This window comes from Dipodomys ordii, unplaced genomic scaffold (genome assembly GCF_000151885.1).
Source record: "Dipodomys ordii isolate 6190 unplaced genomic scaffold, Dord_2.0 Scaffold16, whole genome shotgun sequence".
Classification (NCBI taxonomy): Eukaryota; Metazoa; Chordata; class Mammalia; order Rodentia; family Heteromyidae; genus Dipodomys; species Dipodomys ordii.
Window position 1 is genome coordinate 4,698,859 of NW_012267232.1, and position 23,202 is coordinate 4,722,060.

Genomic DNA, 23,202 nt, shown 5'->3' on the forward strand with positions numbered 1-23,202 from the left:
CCTTATGCTGGATGCCTTTGCCTCCTCTTCTTATTGAGGGCATATCACACACCCTTTAAATGCCACTTTGCTGCTGGTACTTCTTGCCACGTGGGCCACCAGACTATACTCTGTGCTCATACCTCACCCACAGAGCTCCTTCTGGGCTAGGCTTTTCCCTTCCCCAAGACCAGCCACGTTGGGACCAGGCCCGTCTGTTTTTCATCTTCCTATTCTCAGCATCTGGCTCTGATTCTTTTGTTCATTCAACAGTTTTATTAAATATGTAACAAGTGCCAGACATGCTGGCTACATGCTGGAGGCAAAATTGTTAGTAGATTAGAAACCACGCCTGCTCTCTCAGAGCTTTTCTTAAATGGGAGGCAGATAACTGGATAAGCAATCATGATAAAAATAGATTCATCCGAGGGTTAGGAGAAGGTTCATTTATATTGTTAAATTTTGCATTTCTGTATTTTGAAGCTGTTATAAAGAGTCAAATATAAGTTTCAAAAATTATGGCATATTCTATATGTCTACACTTGACCGTTCAAGTTGTATGACAAATGTCAGTGTTTTATTCCCTCGGTTTATCTCTCATAGATTACCTCATTTGGGAATCCCAAATCTGATGACATCATAAATATGAATTGAGGAAAATGGATTCTAAGGGATATTTGAGGCCTAGTAAATGCTAAATAAGCCTTGCTGAGTGAAGAAATGAATAAAGGAATAGTAGTGCCAATAAGCTGATTAAATCAGGTCACCAGTAGGTTATGCTTTTCCATTAGAATTTTGCTATAGACATTAAACAGTTTTGGCAATAAAAAAACTGAAAATCTAGCCATCAAACTCAAGAGGACACATGGTTCAGCTCAATAAAGAAAGAAGAGGTGTGGGTAAGAATATAAATGGGAAATATTGGCTCTGGATTGATGATTGTTGGAACTGGAAAATGAGGGCATTGTAGTTTATTATATTATTATCTCTGTTTCAGCATATGCTTCAGTATTTTTCATAGTAAAGTTAAATTCTAAAATGGTATGAAACATACAAGTCATTGACCCAAGCAAACAATTTTGCTTGAAATAGACACATTATCACTTGTCACATGATTATGATGACCTTTCGATTCTAGCAACCATTTTCAAGTGGATTTAGCTAGAATGGGGTTTCCAGAAGAAACCCCACCAGCATTAGAGTGACCATTCCTGGTTATCATTGTTGTTGCAAGAAAAGCTTTACGTTGTTTACAATCAATCTAGGAGAAGGGGCTACCGTCTCTGATCTAATTACTCTCCAGTTCTGTCCTGCACAGAGTATGCTCTCAATATCTGCAATCTATCCATCATGCCTAGTGCCATGGGATATTTTTGTTAAAGTAGCAACTTCACAAGTTTGTCAGTGCAGATGTTTAGAAGATAATGGAAAAAATCAGAGTGAAAAATCCAAGTTTAACTAACATTAAAGAGAACTATTTTCTTTACATTTCAAAGTCAGGTCAATATTATTGAAGATTCCATGAGTGTTTCTTTCCTATAAAATACCACATTTGGATAGGGGAGAATGGTGGAAGGGGGGACCCTGATCAAAATTCACCAGACACATAAATGGACATGTTAAATTATGACCCGCATATGCAATCATTTGAAGAATAAAAATACTGTAAAATAAAACATAACATGCTTAAATGTGCTAGCTCTAAGACTACTTAAGAAGCTTTTATTTCTCTTTTGACTTCTGGTGAAGTTAAAGAAGATCCTAGAAGAAATATTTCAGAAGTCTTACCTTTTGAATTCTGAAAGCCTGAAGCTCACTGACAGACGTGGCTGTTGAGAAAACAGAAGACATATATTTTTTTTTCCCTGAAAATGTGAAATCGAATAAACCATGAGAAAGAGCAGGGAACTCTTTCTGTAACCAGGGTTGCTGATAAGGGCTGAAGAGTTGTAAGGGCAGGGAGTTACACAGTCTTATGTTTCAGAGTCTGGAAACATTTAATAAACTCTTTTTCTGTTATGAAACAGATAGTATTATGAACTAGGAGCTCATTTCTTTGTGATATTCACTAATTTGCAAGAAAAAATAAAAATCTAAAAGCCACCTAGGAACCCAGGTGAAGCAGATGACAGAGGCTGGGCACTGTGGGGTGACTAAGAGTAAGATTTCCTCCTAATGTAGAAGGACCAAAGCCACAAAGACAGAACATACTTGCTGGTTGGAAAACATGCAGCTTTTATGTATCTGGCCTTTTAAGAGGGTAGATAGAACAAGTTAGCGGTTCTATCTTTTAGCATCAGCTTCCACAGGTTGTCCACATCTATAACCTTCAATCCTAATACCCCCTGTGAAAGCTGAGCAGAGTTGGTCTAATTAGAATTGGCCTATCATCTGCCATGGTTCCTATCTGTGAAGGTTCCTACTACCCAGAGGAGCCTCCTTCCTCCTGTAAATCTCTAGTGTGCACAGCCCAAAGGGGATTGCCAGAGCCTTGGGGAGCACTTTATCATTCCTGTTTTGTTCTGACTCAGAACACAGAGCTATCTCATTTAGAGGATTATGACTAAGGGTGAAAATGATTTTCACATGGAGGCCTAGGACCAAAAGTACATCCCTCTTCCCGGAGATGTCACATTGTTTGAGACTGGTGTGTATGTTAAAATCTCCACCTAATCAACTATATTCCCAGAATACTATAAAGTGTCATATGTTTTAAATGAGCTCAAGTTTTTAAAAAAAACATTATCTCATGATTAATGACAGGCAAAAGGAAAAAAAAAACAAGCCAAGGGCAAAAAACAACCTATTTTGAGAGAGCGAACCCTGGGGATCACAATGACTAAATGGAACTTGCAGCAAAATAGGCCTTTTCAAGGTGCTCTGAGGGCATCACTCTCAATATTACCGACCATAGCGTTCATGAGCACAGTGTCTCTGGAAAGCAGTCTAGCACTCTTTATCAGAAGACACAAATATGGTCTTAAACATTATATTAGTGATACCAAGTCTTTGTTTAAACAAAAAATGTACACAAAGAATTACTACCAAGGCATTAGAAATAACCTTGTTATTGATAATGTAACCTAGGTCGAACAGAAACTCTACATGGCAGAAAAAACGATGAAGGCAAGAAATTCAAAGGATGAAAAAAATGCATATGATAGAGTTACATGAGAAAGATAAATATAAAATGTTATCTGTAGAATAACCTCAACTAATTTTTTAATATTTAAATATATTTATTTAGTAAATTTAATAATATTTACTATTCAACTAAATTATATATATGTATATATATATATATACATATACAGTGTTTTTTCCCTCTGAGGTTTTGATTTTCCTACATTTCAATTACTTAAAAGTTTGAAAATATTCGGAACTGGGAAATTCCAGGTATAAATAATTCATGTGGCAAAGTATGCACCATTCTGAGTGGTGTGATGTAAACTCCTACTTTTTTCCTCTGGTCCGACTCAGGACATGAATCATCTCCTGGTCAGCATATCCATATTGTATAATACTACCCCCTTCTTGGTGACCTGACTTAGTAGCCATCTTGGCTAGCACACCCACTGTTGTGATCTGGTGGAGGGCTTGTATTCAAGTAACCTTTAGGTGGTAGCTTCACACTATATCACAGTGGCAGCATCACTACTTCACCTCATTGTATCAGCCATCATAACAAGAAGGGTGAGTATAATACAATAAGATACCTTGAGAAAGAGACCACATTCATATAACTTCTATGATGGAGCACTGTTTTAATAGTTCTATTTTAGTAGTTCTGTTTAATAGCACTGTTTTAGTAGTTCTATTGATAGTCTTTTAGCTTACTTATAAGCTAAGCTATCATAGATATGGATAAATAGGGAAAAAATAATACATACAGTGTTTGGTACCATCTGTAGATTCAGGTATTCATCAGGGGGACATAAAATACATCACTAAAGATAAGGGAAGATGATGTACATGATACTTTTCTAATGTATATTTTATATAATGTTTCAATATATTTCCTAATGTATAACACATGTATATATGTTAATATACAACCTTTATATATATAACATATATACATAGACTACACACAAATATATTATTTTCTAGTGTGCATTATGCCTAATATCTTCAGATGTAATTTTAGGGGAAAAAAAAACCTGGAAGAAAATGCTCAAAATGCCAACAGTATATTAGCTCTGTTTTATAGGGTGATGGAAGTGGCAGAAATCCTAGATATGCCCCCCAAATATGCTTTCCTCTTCTTCCTATGTTTAACAAAAATCTGAGCTATTGCACATACATGTCAAGAGAAGCTCTTTTCCCTAATGTCCGTTGCAGCTAGGTGTGAGACCAAGTGACACAGTTCCATGGGATCACAGCAAAAGTGTTACACGGAATTTCTAGGTCCTGCCTTCCTCTTCCTTTTCCCCCTCTCCCCAGCCCCTTCTTGCTACCCACATCTGGTTATAGTCAGGTCCTTATGGAGAGCTGCCTTTGACTCTGAAGGCAAGCGGAATTCTAGGAATGACTGAATAATGTGACAGAAGGAGTCTGGTTCCCTGCATGATCTCGTGGAGGAGAGCCGTCTTCCTAGTCCCCGACCACCCATCTCTGCATTAAAAATAAGTTCTAACTTCCTTCCGCCGCCACAAAAGCAGATCTCCATTATGTGCACCTTTTTTAGCCAATAACTATATTAATGGTGTTAGTCTCAATTTTACTTTACAACTTTCAATATTTCCTGTGTTTTCTATACTTTTTTATGAGTAGTTTGATGATCAGAAAAAAATAAAGTTTTGTTTACTAATGTTAAAAACATCGAACCAGGAGCAAAGTTCCAAAATTTTCTTTCTTTCTACATAGCAGAATAAAAATAAAGTCTACAGTTTAGAAGTAGTTACTGTGTCACACGCCAGAGTATAAATCTCACCCACACAAACTGAGTTTTTATGAATCCTTAATCACACCTCATTTTATTTCAAGCCTTTTGAAAAAATAATTTTAACAAGGAAAAATTGTTCTAACTCCAAGACTGTTTTAAAATTTACTTTAAATATGTTCTAAAGAATAAAATTTCAGCCAGGCACCAATGGTTCACACCTATACTCCTAGTGAAGTAAGGAGGCCAGGTCTGGCCGGCGCCATATTGGCCACATGGTGGATGGTAGGGTCTGACATCTTGTCTCCATGCTGGGGGAAGGAAGCTCCCTCCACCCCCCATCACCTGCCTCCCAGGTAATGGACGTGCCTGGACCCCCAGAGGCAGAGGCAGGCATGTGGCTGATAGGTTACTGAATCTGTCAGTCTAGTGCCTGCGACTGGGAATTTCCTGAGGATCTGCCACCTGTGCCTAACTATTTAGGCCCCGACCAGCCTAGCCACCAGGACCCCATGTCATGTGTGTATCTGTGATCATGTCCTGTGTCCTGTCTTGTCTCCAGTCATCATAGCATCCCAGTTCAGCTCTCCATTGGAGCTGAATTGGCTTGTTGGTATTGTTTTGTTCTTTCTTTCCTCTTTAGCGTGTTTCCTAGCAGGGTGATGTGTATTTGAATGCTGCAGGCCTTTGTAACATCTGGTGGCCTGCAGCCTGTTAACTATATAATAAAGACTCCAATATTCTATATTTTAAAATGTGGGAAGCTGAGCTCTGAGGATTGCAGTTCAAAGCCAGCCTGTGCAGGAAAGTCCATGAGACATTCATCTCCAATTAATTACCAAAAAGCTGGAAGTAGAGCTGTGGATCAAGTGGTAGAGTACTAACTAGCCTTGAGCACAAAAATTCAGGGACAGCACCTGTGCCCTAAGCTCAAGCCCCAAGACCAACACACACACACACACACACACACACACACACACACACACCAAAAAAAAAGGAAGAATAAAACTTATGACAACACACTATAATCATACAGTAAGAGGATTCCCAACTAGGCACGGTGGTATATAACTGTAATCATAGCACTCAGGAAGCAGAGACAAAAGGATCACAAATTCAAGGTTAACCTGGGCTATAGACTTGTAAAGTGAATTTTGCATCAATTTTGTAGGTTCCTACTTTTAATTAAGGCCCTATAATGTTCTTCGTATAGAGTCATAATGGCTAATGCCCACAAAATTCCACTTGTTCAAGACCACATGGATGTCAGTCAACCAAGTGCTAAGTGTGTGCTTTGCCTTTATCTTCCTCTGGATCCCTAACAGATTTGGCAGAGCTCCCACAACTTTGCCGATCTCCTTGGTGAACCATGGGCCTATACTATAAGACCATTGTCCAAGATAAAGGAATCACACTCAGTCAATACAACAAAGAAAGGATATTGGGTCTACTGAGGAATCAGATGAGAAACAGTGGCCTCATTAAAACCAGCCTTTAACTATATTAGGGTAATACACCGAGGATCATTTCAATCTGCGATAATGTTAGGCTAGCTGCACTTGGTGCCTTTTAGAGGCTCATTACAGTCCTGTACACAGGCAAACAAGGCACTTCCTTCACCTTAGAGATGTACCTGTAATTATATATGAGCTAAAAGAAACTATTTTGCCCTTTTCCACAAGGGACTATCAATTGGTCCTTTTCTCCCCAGTGAACCACAATACCCAATACTAACATGGCTAGCCTAGATTCAATAACAAAGGAAGAATGCCAGAGCTTCTCCATTTCCCTCAGGAGACAGTGCCAGTGTGTTCTCAAGAAACCCCTGAACTTTCTCCTGCAATAGGCAAATAGGAGCCAATAGTCAAAGCTTTGAGTCTGCAGTTTCTCTCCCCCTCTTCTTCTCATCAAGAACATAAGCAAGCCAACTCAACAGGCCTAATTACCATGGTAACAACATGCAGTGTGATTATGAGTGTGTTTGTTTTTTAAAATGAGTCACAGATTGTTCCCCCAGAAATCCCAGACATACAGACTCTGACTGGTTTATAAAATCCAAGTAAAGTTTTCTTGTATTTTTTTTACTCCTATTAGCATATCAATGCTAGAAAGTCATCAAATCAAATATGCCTTTAAGCATGAAAAAAGTAAAAGAAAAAAATCACTCAGTTTCTTAAACATACTCTAAGTTTAATCAATTTAAACCTCAGGTTTATAATGAAATTAAGTTGTGTCTGTACACTGGAGATAATTAATCTGTTCCTAATTTAAATAATTAAGGTATTTCATAATGTAGTTTTAGAGATCCGAATGAAATAATCAGGCAAAATAAAACTGTAGTAAAAAATTTATAACATAAAATAATCTAAGTCTGGGAGTTTTGCGGTCACATGTGAAGTGTTATAAAAGAACAAATGGAAATTTTCATACAAGATCTTTTTAAACCAATACCCAAATTAAAGCTATTTGTCTTTAAAATTTGATCATGAAGGAATCTAGACATTTGGAAGCAATATGAATGAACTACTTCCTTTTATTTATTCAATAAATACTACTTAAGATGCTCTATGAACTCAGCCCTGTTGTTTATAATTGGGACATACAACAGGACTTAGGGACACTCTTCTCTGACTGTAAAATCCCTTCACTTCACAAGGCATCATGCGGGTGGAGTTCTAATTACCTAAGGATTCTCACCTGTTGACCATGAGGACTAGAATTCAGGGACTTAACCTTGACATTATAAGACTCTTTCAAAGAAAAGATATGCTGATACATTTAGTATGTTGATTTCCTCTATGTGAAGTTGAAACAAACCTTATCCATTGGTCTGTCTGTCTGTCCATACACCTTCCTGCTTGTCTGTCTGTCTATCTGTCTATCAATCTCTCTACTTATATATTTATTTGCTGGTACTGAGGCTTAACTCAGGACCTTGAGCTCTTGCTCATTTCCCCCCCCCCTCATGGCTGGTTCTCTCTACCATTTGAGCCACACCTCCATTTCTGACATTTTGCTGGTTAGTTGAAGATAAGTGTCTTGGGGATTTGTTTGTTCAGGCTACCTCTGAACCTTGATTCTCATATCTTTGCCTCCTGAGTAGCTAATATTATAGGGATGAGCCATAGACATCCACCTACAAACCTTATTTTAAATAAAATTTAAATAAATTATTCAGATTAATAAATTTAGTCGACTTAAATCCCTTGATGTTAACATGCAATACAACGATGCACACACATTCACACACACAAAATCTTCAAACAGCTATTTTATGTTCACTTAACAATAAGATAGGTGTGTGTATATATATATATTCCTCTAGAGTTCTAAGGGAAAACAAAAAAAAAAAAAGACTATCAACCAGGATAGGCAAGATTATGCTATAACAAATAACCCAGGTTAAGAAAGTGAAACCTTCCCTACTCCTAGTCCACATCTAGTTCAGCAGAAAGACCTGCCTTGTGTTGTCTTTAAGACCCTCATACCATATCACTATCACTTGCTAAGGAATGTGCCTCGTACAGGTAACATATACCTGATATGCGCCCATATGCTGACACATGGCTATGAAAAGTGACAGGGCACTGGACACATTATGAGTTGAAAAAGAAGATTGGAGATAAATACAAATACATATACATTTATACATATCCATACACACATATACATACAGCTCAGACCACAGACTTCTCTACAAATGGTACAAATCTGAGACCAATACTTTGTTCAAGTTGAAGCATCTGTTTTGATTAAGTCTGTCCTAAGGAAAGAGGCTTGCTTAGTTGATTTCAAATTCCAAGGTCTGAAAACTTGGAATTAATGTTAGTTTCTAACAATTACTTCTGTTAGAAATTGGTAAGACATCCTTGAGTAAAATAAGGTACTCTCCTTCAGACTTTCAGCAACAATTATAACTATACATCTTGAAAATAATAGCTATACATCTTGAGCATTACTATAGTTAAGGCAACATGCCAAATAAACACTTTATATAATAAGCGATTTTCTCTGGATAACTTTGTGAAGTAGGCCCATCATTATTATTTCCCAGGTTATGGATGAGGAAAGGGAGGCATAGAAAGTTTAAACAACTTCTAAGTGAATGATTCCAGAATAAAGCCCTTCACCCACTTGGCTCGCCTGTAATAACCCTTAAAACATTACTTTTCTACACTATGACATCAAAATTATTTGAAAATTTATGATAAAAGGTAGTTTGACACCTTTGGGTATTTTTGCTAATAATTCTCACCTTTCCTTACATTAATTTTTCTTACTTTAAAAGATCTTGTAGCCATTCAGTATCAATGTTTTTTCTAAAGGAAAAACAGAAAAAAAAAACCCAAACATTTAGTGTATCTGGGCCTTGGTGACTCATCTCTGTAATCTTAGCTGCTCAGGAGGCTAAGATCTGAGGATAGAGGTTCCAAGCCAGCTCAGGCTGGAAAGTCAGTAAGACTTTTATCTCCAATTAACTAGCAAAAAGCTGAAAGTGGAGGTGTGGCTCAAGTGGTAGAGCACTAGCCTTGATCAGAAAAAGCCAAGTAAGAGTACAAAGTCCCTGTACTGGCACAAATTAGATAAAAAAAAAGTTAGTGTGGCACTTAACTGGTATGTGGAAAGGAGACCAAATGGAAAGGGTTAGAAAAGTGAAGTCAGGAAGGGAGAATGAAGTCTGTATAGTATTTAATGCATATTCTACTAAACTAAGAAAATGAGGGGAGGGTTTAGGTTGACAGGGATAGGGGACCATAATGGATGACATCGATCAAGATGCACTGGCCTTATAAACTGATTTGTTGAATGGTAATTTCTTTATGTAACTATTTAAAGATAATAAAAATATAATTTTAAAACAAAGTTAGTCATAATTCCTATTCTCATTTTCTGGTAATTTGTCCTTCATAACTTTGAAAATAATAAATTTCTTGTTTGGGTGTAAAAAAAAAAGTTAGTGAGATTGCCTAATACTCAGCAGTATTCCCCAGATATAGCTAACATTCATGAGGTTTACTTTTAAAAGAAAGAACAAAGGATCAATTGATTTTTCCAAGGAAATCCTCGAAAAGGATAGCAAGATTGTTTTTTACCTTTTTCAAGTATTTTTTCTTACACAGTTCTATACAGATTAGCTATATATCCTTCTTATACAGAGCTTTGTTGGCAGAAATCTAAAAATTAACTTGACTTTCCTGCCTAAGAATGCAAACCAAGAGTAGGAGGCATTCCATCATGTATAGCAGAAAAAAAGCACTCCTACTATTAATGTGAGTCTGTTAGGAGAAAAATGCACAGAAACACGCCTTCCACAGAAGCAGTCAAAACACTGCAGCACAGCGATTCCCCTGAAATCCCTCCTTTACTATTACTACTGTTCACAGACTCAAAACATACCAACTCAGACAGGGGAAGCCACAAAGAAAAAGCAAGTGGGTTGATCCCATATCTTGGCTATGGTAAATAATGCTGCAACGAACATAGTTATGCTGGTGGCTTTAGTGTGGCCTGGTTTGTGGTCAACTGGATAAATGCCCAGGAGCAGATTGTTGGGTCATAGGGAAGCTCTATGTTTAGTCTTTTGAGGAATCTCCATGTTGCTTTCCAGAGTAGCTGAACAAGTTTACATTTCTACCAGCAGTGTAGTTGTGTTCCCTTTTGGCTACATCCCCACCAGCATCTGTTATTGTTAGTTTTCTTGACATAGTTTTCATGGGCATTCTAACTAGGTGAGGTGGAATCTCATATTGTCTTGATTTGCATTTCTGTTATAGTCAGTAGACATGCTTCACATGTCTACTGGCCATTCTTACTTCTGAGAATTCTCTCTTTTTCTTTAGCCCATTTATTAATTGGGCTATTGCTTCTTTGAGGGTTTGTTTTGGGGGCATTTAATGTTTTGAGCTCTAAGTATACCTAATATATGAGGCTCTTGTCTGATGCATAGCTAGTAAAGATCTCCCATTCTGTGGGCTTTCTATTTATTTTGGTAGGCTTTCTTTGCAGAAACTCTTCAGTTTGATGCAATCCCATTTGTCCAGTCTTTCTTTGTTTTGTTGTGATTCTGGATCTTGTGAAGTTTTGACTCATGCCTAGGAGCCCTAATGTTACATCTATCCCTTCCTGTAATATTTTCATGGTATCTTGTCTTATATTAAGGTTTTTGATTCATTTGGAATTGATTCTGGTCCAGGGTGATATATGAGTTTTCTGCACATGGATAGCCAACTCTGCCAGCACCATTTGTTCAAGAGGCTGTATTTCTTCATCTTGTATTTTTGGCTCCCTTATTAAATATTAGGCAGCAACCCAGATGACCCTCAGTGGATAAACAAATCAAGAAAATATGGTAAGTATACACAATGGAAGTCTATGCTTCCATCAGAAAGAATACTGCACCATTCATAAGGAAATGGAAAGACTTGGAAAAACTACATTAAGCAAAGTAAGCAAGACCCATAGAAACATGGGTTGTATGGTTTTCATCTATTGTAGTAACTAGAATATGCCTATAAATCTACAAGTAAACACAATGGATAGTGAAAGACAAAAAAATTACACTTGGACGTGATAAATTAAACAGGACTCTAAATATTCATACAGTAAGACCAAAGGAAGATATTCTTAGGAGAGGATCACAAGGGCTCAATATCTATCTGTATATGATTACTTAATATGTTTCTCAAAATGAACTTCAATAAATGGAAATAAGAGGTTTTTTGTTATTTTGCTTTTTGTTTTTGTTTTTTTTTCTCCTTTGTCCCTGGTTTTGATTTTTGTCTTGTTTTTAAGTTTACCTGTTTTGAGGAGAGCAAGGGGAAGCACAGAAGTAGTGGGGCAAAGGGTAAACAAATGCATCAGTGATACTCACTATATATATACTCACTAGGTTGAAAACGAACTATACAACTTTTGGGGGAAATTGGGAAGGAAAAACTGGGAGAAAAGGAGTGAAGAGGCAATACTTCAAAAAGAAATGTACTCATTACCTGACATTTAACTGTAACTGTCTGTACATTACCTTTACAATAAGTTTTTTTAAAAAGAAAGAAAAAGCAAGTGGGGACCTATTATCTAAATAACTCATTGCCAGAAATTCCAGAGCTTATTTCTCTTAAAGCTTCTGCAATCCACAAAAGGCATGCCTTTCTAGAGAATATAGAGTTTTAAGTCAAATATCAGTCACAGAATAGTAGGCATCTCTAGTTCATTACTCAGCCCAGGGTTGATTTTAGTTAGATTAAGTGGATTTAAATGACCATTGACAAAGATTCAATGTAATAGTATGTTTATTTTTTCTTTTTTTTATTTTTTATTTTTTTTATTTTTTCAATGTAAGACTGGTTATATAACATAAATGCCATTCCTATTGCTTTTCTGGGACCTAGTGTATTTCCTTCTAGAAGATTCTCTGTGAAAGGTTATTCTTTGTCTCACTTCAGCTTTCTTTATCTTCCTCTAGGATTCCTTCTCCATTCTATAGATCATCAATACAACATGAATATTCATGTGTGTGTGTGTGTGTGTGTGTGTGTGTGTGTGTGTTGTGTGTATATAGAAGTATGCATGGGTTTCTCTCAAAGTGACATGCATAGAAACTCTTCATTCCAAAGCTGTGTGTACTTGCTAAGTATTTAACCTTTCTGAATTTTGGTATTTTCACTTATAAAATAGGAGTAATAAGCTAGGTGCCAGTGGCTCACGCCTGTAATCCTACCTACTAAGGAGGCTGAGATCTGAGGATCATAGTTCAAAGCCAGCCTGGGCAAGAAAGTCCATGAGACTCTTATTTCCAATAAACGGCTAGAAAACCAGAAGTGGTGCTATGGCTCAAGTGGTAGAGCATTCACCTTGAGCTGAAGAGCTGAGGGACAGCACCCAGACCCAGAGTTCAAGCCCCATGACTAACCAAAAAATAAAATTAGGAGTAATAATGGTGGCTGATTCTGTTGATTGCCTACCCCAAAAAACCATTAAGCCATTTTTTTTTCCTGGCAAAAAGAGTAGACCCTTTTTGCTGGGGTTTAGGAATCATGTTCTTCAGAATCGTTGGCCTTGGGCAAATATTAAATTACCTAATCACAGTGGTTCTATCTTTGTGGTCACTAATCCATAAAGCATGCCAATTGGGAGGGGAATTCTGTTGGGGACAACTCTTCTGCAAGTTCAATGAGAAGAATTCAGCCCCTTTGTTACACTTCTGGGTAATAAAATCTGTCTTTAATTCTGAAATAGCAGTATAGTCATTTCCACATAGCAATGGAGAGAAAAATCAAGTCTGAGGCAGTCAGAGTGGGAGGAAGGAAAGAATTTAGTTTGTTAAGAACACTCACCAGCTACTAAGCAACTAATTGGTGTGGCCCAACTTCCAGGTCTAGAGACAACTTTCAGATGGTTTAAGCTATTTGGTAGGACACATTTCCTCTTTTGCCTACAGCAAAAAGTTTATTGTCACCATTACGATTATTATAAAAATGAGTTTAAAGCACTAGTGAATATAGAAAGAATCTAGCACCAACAAAGAATCAGCAAAACCTCATTGTCAAATTAATTCCCGTAACTTGCTGCTCTTCATCCATTCTGACGTAAGTGAGGGCTGTGTATAGTTTGAGTGATTTGTCTGTGAGGTTTTCCTTGGTTCCTCAAAACAGAATTAAGAGTAGAAATCATTATTATCTCTTTTTTGTTCATCTAAGAAACAATACCATGTCCTTCTAGCTATTTTAAACAATAAAAATCATGTTTAATTCAGATAAGCCCCACTAGTAACAGAATAGAAAATAAAATATATAATTAGATAGAATCATCTTCCTGACTGTAAATTAATTTGATCTAAATAAAATCACCATCATCATTCACCCAATCTCTGTCACTCAAAGCAGCACTAGGTTTGAACTCAGCCTTGCTCTTGCTAGGCTGGAGCGCTACCATTTGTGCCACACCTCCAGTCTGGCATTTTTGCTGGCTAATTGGAGATAGATTCTCCAAGACTTTTCTTCCTGGCCCAATTTTCAAATCAAGATTCTGTAGATCTCAGCCTCCTGAGAAACTAAGATTAAGATGTGAGCCACCTGCTCTCTCATTCTATCTTAATCCATTATAAAACCCATTGCTATGGGATATTTTCTTTGATCATTATTTGATTTTGACAAGGTTCCAATCCTGACTGGCTTTGATTTAGCTAGTTTGGGGTGAGTCTGGGACATATATTTTTTCAAATACCTCTTTTTATTTCTAGTATATAATTAGATCTAAAAAACCACTGGTGGTGGTGGTGGTGTGTGTGTGTGTGTCTGTGTGTGTGTGTGTGTGTTTTCCTGTCAGCCCTGAGGCTTGAACTCTGGGCCTGGGCATTGTCTCTGAGCTCCTTTTGTTCAAGGCTAGTGCTCTACCACTTGAGCCACAGCACCACTTCCAGCTTTTTCTGTAATTTAATTGGAGATAAGAGTCTCACAGACTTTCCTGCCCAGGCTGGCTTCACACTGCAGTCCTCAGATCTCAGCATGCTGAGTAGTTAAGATTACATGTGTGAGCCACTGATGCATGGCTGGCTTACATGTTTTATCGAATATGTCTCAAAACTACAATATAAGTTCCAAGAAAACAAACACCTGTGTTCCCTGTTCTCTCCCTGGCATCTCAAAAGGCACGTGGCAGGCATCCATTTCAGACCTGTGGACTGTTGATTATTTCTGCATTTGCCTGCCACCCCCACACCCCATATTCCGTGAATTCCTGGAGGACAAGTACTCTCTATCTCACTCTATATCCAAAATGAGTCACTCAAGGAAGTTCATTAAATCAATGAATAACAAACAAACTCCACTGTATGCTATAAGAAAAAGATGGCTGCTATCCTCAGTTACAAAAACAAATGGATGCAGAGTATTGTTGTATCCCTACAAAAGCTAACTACTAAAAGTTCTAATGAAAGAACAGAAATTTCAGAGAAGAAGATTATTTCTTATTGGGGGTGGGGAGGGAAGAAACCAAAGAAGGCTTCATGGAAGAGGTCACATCTGAACGGAACCTTCCAAGACAGAGGAAACCTGGCTCATCAAAGAAGCAAGATGGTAAGGTGAAGTATGAAAGGGGGAGTGGGACAGCTATTCTAGTGGGGAGGGAAGAACACAAAAGGATGAGTTAGTCCTACAGAGGTTAGGGGAGCTTGAGCTAGGTACTGACCATCACCATAGAAATGACTAGTGTCTAGATAGAGTTCCAAAGATGGTAAGGGCTTACTGCAATTCAGGTTCCTTGGGGAAGAAAAGGGTAAAACTGAGTTTCCATATAATTGAGGGACTTAAACGAGGAGGGTGTTGATCATAGTCATGGAAGCCACGGAGGGGTGGGAAAGCCAGGGGTGAGGGCCAAGCTGGACATGGAAGTTTCCAGTTGGTGGGTTGGATGTTCCCATAAATTTGCTGTGCAAGCTTAGGAAATAGATCAAATGAGAGAACCAGATCTGGGCCTGACCCACACAACCATGAATGGAATTGTGGGATAGGCTGTGATGAAGCAATGAGGTGGTAGAAGATTCAAGTCATGAGAACACTCAGGAATTGGAGCAATTTGGAGCCTTCAGAGAGGTATGAAGAGAAGCAAGAGAACTGGGAGAGATGATCACAGTCAATGAGAGCCAGGCATGGTGGGTCACATCTGCAATCCCAGCCCTAGAGAGGCAAAGGCAGGACATTAATGAGTTCAAGACTAGACTGGTGCTACACAGGAAGATCCTACCTCAAAAAAAACAAAACAAAACTAACCAACCAAGCAAACAAATAAATGAGTTAAGATGCAGAATTAAGAGAATGGGTTTGTTTTATTTATTTTTAATTCATTTACATGTGTATGGGAAAGCTAAGTATGTTTACAGGCAAGGAATAAAGGACTAATTAAGACATGAAGCCAAATATGAATAGGAAAGAGCTAAAGTTACAGTTAAAACCTAAGTCCTTAGTAAGAAGGAATAGGATGGAGAGTCTATGTAGAGGATGTACTCTTGGTTTGAAGAAAGGCTATTTGATCTAGAAAAGGTTAAAAAGAGAATAAGTGATTCTGTGATCTAGATATTTCCTGCCTCCCAATTCATATATTGGAATCCAATCAATGCAATGTATTAGGAGGTGGAGCTTTTGGAGAGGTGATTAGGACATGAGGTTGGATCCCTGGTGCTTGGGATTGGTGTTTATGAAAGAGGCCCTTGGGAGCTCTTGTGCATATACAGAAGGCATCATCTAAGGGGAACCAGTTCTCACCAAATATCTCCTCTGCCGCCACTTTGATTGTGGATGCCCCAGACTCTAGAATTTTGAGAAGTAAATTACTCAATCCATTTGTTCGTGTAGTCTCAATAGACAAGACAAATGAAGATGGAGAAATTCTGAAGGAATAAGCAATGAGACAAAGGAAACCTCCAATAGAGAAAGTAATGGAGAGTAAGGACTTGGATTGAATGGTTGTCGTTGGAAATGCATGGGGAAGAAGAAAAGCAAAACACGAAAAAAATGTGGAAAAGCGTTTTCCAGGAATGGCAATGGCCTGTGACATGGGAAGGAATCCTAAGTAGCACATATCAGCACAGTTCCCAGCCCTCTTCTCATACCTCTGCATGTCAGGCATATAGGAGACAATGAGGGGAATGCCTTACCTCAAAAACTGGCCAGGATGGGGCACAAGGAAGGCTAGGGACTAGACGTTAGGAGGAATAGGCTGCTATTTCAGTCTTTCCATTAGGACCTCTACTGTTTACAGTACTTGTCAAGAAATAAAAGGGCTTATCTTGTGTTATCTCTCACTTGACCATACAGTGATACCACTGCTAAGAAATGAACTATTATCAAAATGTGCTAATGGCTTCGGTAACCTTTTAAAAAATGATTTAATGAAGAACTCAGAGTTTGTTTGAACACTGAATCGGATTAAATACTACTTGCTTTCTTTAACACAATGAGTTTATAGGAGTCACAAATGTCTCCGATACTCCTCAGAAATGTGGAACCTTACTTCCACAGTATCATCTCTTAACACCTAGAACAAATTTGGACACAGAAAACCCACATTTGCATACTGTATTGAATTTAAGTACTGCTCTTTTTTGAGCAAAATAATTTAGGCTTATAATTTAAAGAGTGACAAAGCATAAAGATTTTTCTCTATCTACTTGCCCTAATATGGAGAGAAGAAAACTTGAGTTTCTCTTAGTGAGTTGAGTAATCAGCTGGGCAACAGCAAATTCTAGCCCTATTTCATTATTCATCTCAGGGGGGTTGATATACAGGTAGGTCATGTTGAGGATATTCTATAATGCCCTAGGGCAGGGACTAAATTGTATTTTTCATTAGCAAGTAATAATTGCATATATTTATTGAGGATGTTATGAATGGTTCCATACATATACACCTTGTTTAATGATCAATTACTATCTCTAATTTTAACATGTCTACTGCTGTAGGGGCAAAGTCTTCAAACGACTCTATAACTTTCCTCTTCTACCTATGTCTGGTAAAGGGAAGTGCTTGGGTTCTAGAAATTGTAGAATGAGCAGATTTACTAATTCAATGCAATTGACGATCATTAGCTACAAGACATCCCCATGCATATCCACACACAGGGTGTATTACAAAATGCTGACAAACCCAGCAAGGCCAACATCTGCATCCCATCATAAAGCTAGATATTGTTACTACTTAAGAGTCCTCCCCAGAGGGGCTGGGAAGGTAGCTCAGTGGTAGAGTGCTTGCCTTGCATGCATGAGGCCCTGTGTTTGATTCCTCAGCACCACATAAGAAGAAAAGGCCAGAAGTGGTGCTGTGGCTCAAGTAGCAGAGCACTAGCCTTGAGCTGAATTGCTGAGAGACAGTGTTCAGGCCCAGAGTTCAGGCCCCACGACTGGCCCATCTTCAGCCCAGCTCTCCTTCATCCTACACATAGCCAGCCCACCCTGGTTTCAGGATTAGGAGAAAATGAAACAAAAAGGTTTTGAATTTGAAAGGGGAAATTGGACTCTTAATCTCTTTCTATTCTCAGGAAGTTGTCACCGAAGTTCATTGTATGGTTTAACCACTAGAGCTCTCTATACAGGTAAATGTTCCTCATCATGTAAGTTGGAGACTCCTCTCTTTTCTGATTCTACCTGTCAGACATTTTCCCAGCCTGAGTAATGTCACAAAGGAGAGGGGACCAGAAGCATCAGCCCTCTGTTGAACAGGTAGATGTGCTGGCCCAACCTAGGCTTTGATCTGCTTGGTAACTGGGGCAACTATTCTTACTTTCTTCTTTGGATTTTAAAAGTTACTTCTTTTTTTTTGTCAGTTGTAAGGCTTGAACTCACGGTCTGAGCACTAGCCCTGGGCATTTTTGCTCAAGGATAGTGCTCTACCATTTTGAACCACAGCGCACTTCCAATTTTCTGGTTGTTAATTTGAGATAAGAATCTCACAGATTTCCCTGCCTGGGATTGGCTTTAAAGCACAATCCTCAGATCTCAGCCTCTTGTGTAGCTAGGATTACAGGCATGAGCCACTGGCGCCTGGCTTAAAAGTTACTTTTGAGAAGAATATTAAATTTGGAGGGAATAAGCCTTGTATATAAGATGAAATACAAACATCACAGTCATAATCTAGTGATACGTGTTGAGAGATTCCACCATTTAAAAAGTCTCTTTGAAAAATGATCCAGTTAAAATTGGCAAAGGACTTGAATGGATATTTCTCCAAAGAAGATATACCAATGAGCACAGGAAAAGAAGCTCCACAGCTCTCATCATTAGGAAAATGCAAATCTGAGCATCCAGGGTGACAGCCATGGACAGGAAAATGCAAATCATAAGCACAATGGGATACCACTTCCTATCCATTAAGATGGCTATTATCAAAAACAAACAAAACTCAGAAAATAGTGTCAGTAGGAAAACCAGAACCTTGTGTACTGCTAGTGGCCTTGTAAAATGGTGTAGCTGTTAGCTCAGGGAAACTGTATAGAGCTCCTCCAAAAAAAACTTAAACAGTTGAGCACTAGTGGCTTATACCTGTACTCCTAGATATGCAGTAGGATGAGATATGAGGATCACCATTCAAAGCCAGCCCATTCAGGAAAATCTTTGAGACTCTTGTCTCCAATTAACCACCAAAAAAGCTAGAAGTGGAGCTGTGGCTCAAGTGATAGAATGCTAGCCTTGAGCACAAAAGCTCAGGGACAGCAACCAGGCCCTGGGTTCAAGCCCCAAGACCAGCACTGAAAAAAAAAAAAGAAAATTAAAAAATAAATATAAAATTACTATGTTCCAACGATTCTGGGTACTCCAAATACAAGGACTCTTAACAGTTATCTGTATACCTGTATTTACAGGATTATTATTTATAGCCAAAACAATAGTCCAAGTATCCACTGAATGATGAATGAATAAACCTATGGTGTTGACATACAATGGAACATTATTCTGCTTTAGAAAAGAGAAATTCTGACACATGCTATATGGGTGAGCCTTGAGGACATTATACTAAATGACTATCATCAAAGGGAAAATATTCTGTGATTCTACTTATGTGAGAAACTTAGTGAAATTCATAGAGACAAAAGTGGGTGATGATGAGAATGGGAAGTTTATTTTTTTTGTTTTTTTTTTTAATCTACAGAGTTTCTGTTTCACAAGGCTGAGTTTGGTGGATAAATGGTCATGACAAAACCATATCTAATATCACAGAATTAAATGCTTAAAAATAGGTAAAATGGAAAATTATGTGCTATGAGTACTTTTCGTAATAAAAATCTCCTCCACCCTTGAAAGCAGAAGCAAAGATCAAGAATAGGCTAACTTTTCCTTATGCCACTAAGAAAGAAGAAAAAAAATGACACCTGAGAATTTCCTATTCACCAGACACTCACCTATTCACATACAAAAGCAAGAGTCAAACAAAACCAAAACCTTGATGATAGCTGCCTCTCTCTTCTTTGCAATGAACAAATGAAGATTCATAAATTAATGTACCAGGTCAAGTAGTAGGAATGGGTGGCAATAGTCAGAGATGTACCAGCCTCTGCAGCCTGTGTTCTTTCATTCATGGTGTCCTTTCCTCAGAAATCATTTGTGAACAGGCTTTTAGACTTAAAAGTTGGACTTGCTTTCTAAGTAGATTAAAGAAGTCAGTCAACCAAACACATTCAGTACATGCTTACCATATGAGGCCCAGAGCTGGCCATGAAATAATGGAGTCATGTTTCCATTCAGTCATTGGCCATATGGTGGGGGGGAGGGGAGACAGGGGGAGAGGGGGATGGAACAAGAACATACAATTAAATTTTCAGTGTTGATTGCCTCCACAAAAAGCCTCTGAATACCCTGAGCAAAAGCATAATAATATCATTCAATATTCCATATGGCCAGAATGAGTGCACATAGTTTTATTTTGCAGCATAGGAGTAAATTCATCTTTTTCCTAAACATTCTACCATTGTTAGACCTGCTGTTATTCATGTTCTGCTTCAAGCTGGAGTTCAGCAATTAAGGAAATGTTTTGTGCTATACAGAAAGCAGGCACCTCTTTTTGTTGCTTTTAAAAAAACAGGGGCCCCTCTTGATTCTATGAAGCTTATGCACCAAGGTTTCATTTTCTTACTCTGGTATGAAACACACACACACACACACACACACACACTGAGTAATATATATTTTCTATACATACCCAAACAAAGCAGGATGTTGGCATTATCTACTGCCTAAGACCGATCAATATCAAAGCCCTGTCCTCATTCTTCAGCCCAGATTCATAACTTCTTACTGCATTTAGTGGCATGCAGCTTGACTGCAGGACTCTCAGATCTACCCCAGGTCTCCTATCTATGAAGATTAGCTTTACATATTTTCCTTTAGGATAGGAACTGTGATATCATGACATGACTTGCTTTGCCCATCTGTTTGTTGAAATTCACTGAATCCTTTAGATGAGCACCATGCTTTTAATACCAGTAATACTTTGTTTCTGTGATAAGGTACAGGTTTACTCTAATCAGCAATAGCCTCAGAAAAAGCAGACAGGTTTTTCTTTAATATCAATAAAATCTCTGTCTCCAAAAATGTGCTGCTAGTCCACAAATTCAGAAGAGCTAAATCAACTTCATTAAAATGGAAATAATAACAATAACAACAACAACAACAATAATAAATCCGTAAGTAAACAGCCTTGCAGCTCTTCATATGGGAATGGTGATCATTATCTGGGACACATGCACATTCATAATTGGGTGTAATATTTGGTTGTGAAAAACTTGTATTTTAAGAATGCATGAGTGGTTCAATATGCCATTTTATTGTTCTAGATTCATTAAAAACAACTCATTCTTTTTTTAAAAAACAAACAAACACCTATCATCTTTCATTATAAAATGCCAAGAAAACCCCTTTTTCAATGACTGCTTTGCTTAACCATACTTTGTGTTGAACATACAAAGACTGAATTTAAAAAAAATCCTGCCACACTAGGGTATTAGACTGCTTCTCCTACATATCCTGCCAAAGAAATCTTACACTCTCATTTCTTGCTCTGAGACCTATTTACTGCACTTTTACATATCATTCACAAATACGAACTAGTCCTAGGCTCTCATTGATAGCACCCACTGCTCAGGAAAATTAATGAATAAAAGAGATAGTTTGATTGTTTAACTTCAGTCAATGGCATGTACAGGTAAGGAAACAACAATGTTCACTTTTATATTTTAGCTCTGTCTGAAATTAACGTCCACATTGACCTAGAGATGAAGAAACCCCTAACATAAAACATAAAATCCATACATAGGGCAGTCAGGGTTTCTGGACAAGTTTCTGTTCCTAACCCCTTGGCACTCCTTTGAAGGAAGATGCAACTTTAAGATAAGACCGAGTGGCAAAGGGTAGCTGATTTTGCACAGAGCACAGAGGAGGAGATAGACAGGGACACCAGTTTCTTAATGGTAAATACTGCTTCTTAACATACGCAATTCCAGCCTTTGTTGGCAATATCTGAGCACAAAAGGATTTAATACTATTCCCCCAAGTAGCCAAATCACAGTCATCATGTGGGCAAAGCAAAAAAGACAACCCAGTGTAACCATCGATTAGAAAGAGAAGGCATTTCCCATTTCCCAATACTTGCCCCCCTAAACGAGGGGTTGCAACCCCAAGATGCCCAGATCACAGCTTCACAGCCCCATTCAACTCCCTCTGGCTTTTCTTCCCAACTATGCAAACCCTTTCTTGCATTCAGTATGTCTTCCTGGCCAGTCACTAAAACTAAGCACCGAGATTTTGGGGGAGTGGGGTGTGTGTGTGGGGGGGAAATGTGTCATGAATTTGTCCATCATTCTTCAAATCCCTTGTTAAAAGAATCCTTCCTACTTATTTCCCCCAATCCTGAAGCAATGTACCTTGCTTTCCCCCGCCGCCCCCCCCCCCACTACCCAAATTTACCTCACAAGCCCAGGCACGGGTGATTTTTTTTCCTTCTCTTTCTGTTAATAAGCAATGTGGAAAACGTGTCCCTTACCTTGGCTGATCAGAAGCTTGGGCAGGAACTGCTTCCCCTGTCTCTCTCGAACTGGTCTGTGCAGCAGCCTGGCGCCGCCCGCCCAACCCAGCCCAGCCCAGCCCAGCAGTAGTAGGAGTTGCCCACGGAGGGAGCAAGAGGCAGCAGCAGCAGCAGCAGCAGCAGCAGCAGCAGCAGCAGCAGCGTCGTCGTGTGTTTGTGTAGCAGCGGCCGTAGCCCAGGGACTAGTCTCCACCCAGCTTTGTCTTCATGGTTCTAGCTACAGGAAGCAGCGCATCTCCCACTTCCTCCTCTTCTTAGTAGCCGTGAGCAGCTTTCTTCAATTTCTTCTCATGCCAGCTCAGGGTTTTACTCTAATGGATTTGCCTGCTCCTGGGATCCTGAGGGTCCTTTGACTAATCCCTCGACCCCTTTGTTCCAGGGTCTCTGGTGCTGTCTGTGGCTTCCTCCCTCCTCCTCAGTCCCCTCCCAACCTGCCACACTGTCTCAGTGGGCCCCCTTCCTGACACCTAAGCTGCTTTACTGCCTTATTCTGAACTCTAGGCTGCTTGTTTGTTGTTCCTGCTGTGTTGTTTTGTTTTTTAACGGGCCAAGTGGTGGCCCTGAGATCCAGCACCTGCCTCCACTGCCCCTCCTGATGGATGCTGATTTCTAGCCTCACTGGAGATGAGAGCTTGCGGCTTCTTGCCGCAGCTCTTGGCTCGGTGACCAACTTTGCAGGCACTTCCTTTCTCCAAAGTCCCACTAGCCACTGAAACTTTGCTTAACCCAGATGCTTGAAAAAGAATGGCCATGGCAAGGATCCTTCTGGGGCACAGA

At 38.8% G+C, this 23,202-nt stretch overlaps 1 protein-coding gene across 2 annotated transcripts in view; it reads right to left on the reverse strand.

Moving 5' to 3' along the window:
* Gng2 (guanine nucleotide binding protein (G protein), gamma 2) overlaps positions 1–22,623 on the reverse strand; it is a 111,421-nt gene extending 88,798 nt beyond the window's left edge. Inside the window, exons 1-2 of one of the 2 annotated variants that reach the window (XM_013012357.1) lie at positions 22,384–22,621; positions 1,768–1,808 (exon numbers count right to left, since the gene is read on the reverse strand). The gene's annotated coding sequence lies outside the window, so the exon portion shown is untranslated. Of the gene's footprint in view, positions 1–1,767; positions 1,809–22,383 lie in introns of both variants that reach the window. The other variant, XM_013012358.1, reaches the window with a different exon arrangement.
* Between the last annotated feature and the right edge of the window lie 579 nt (positions 22,624–23,202).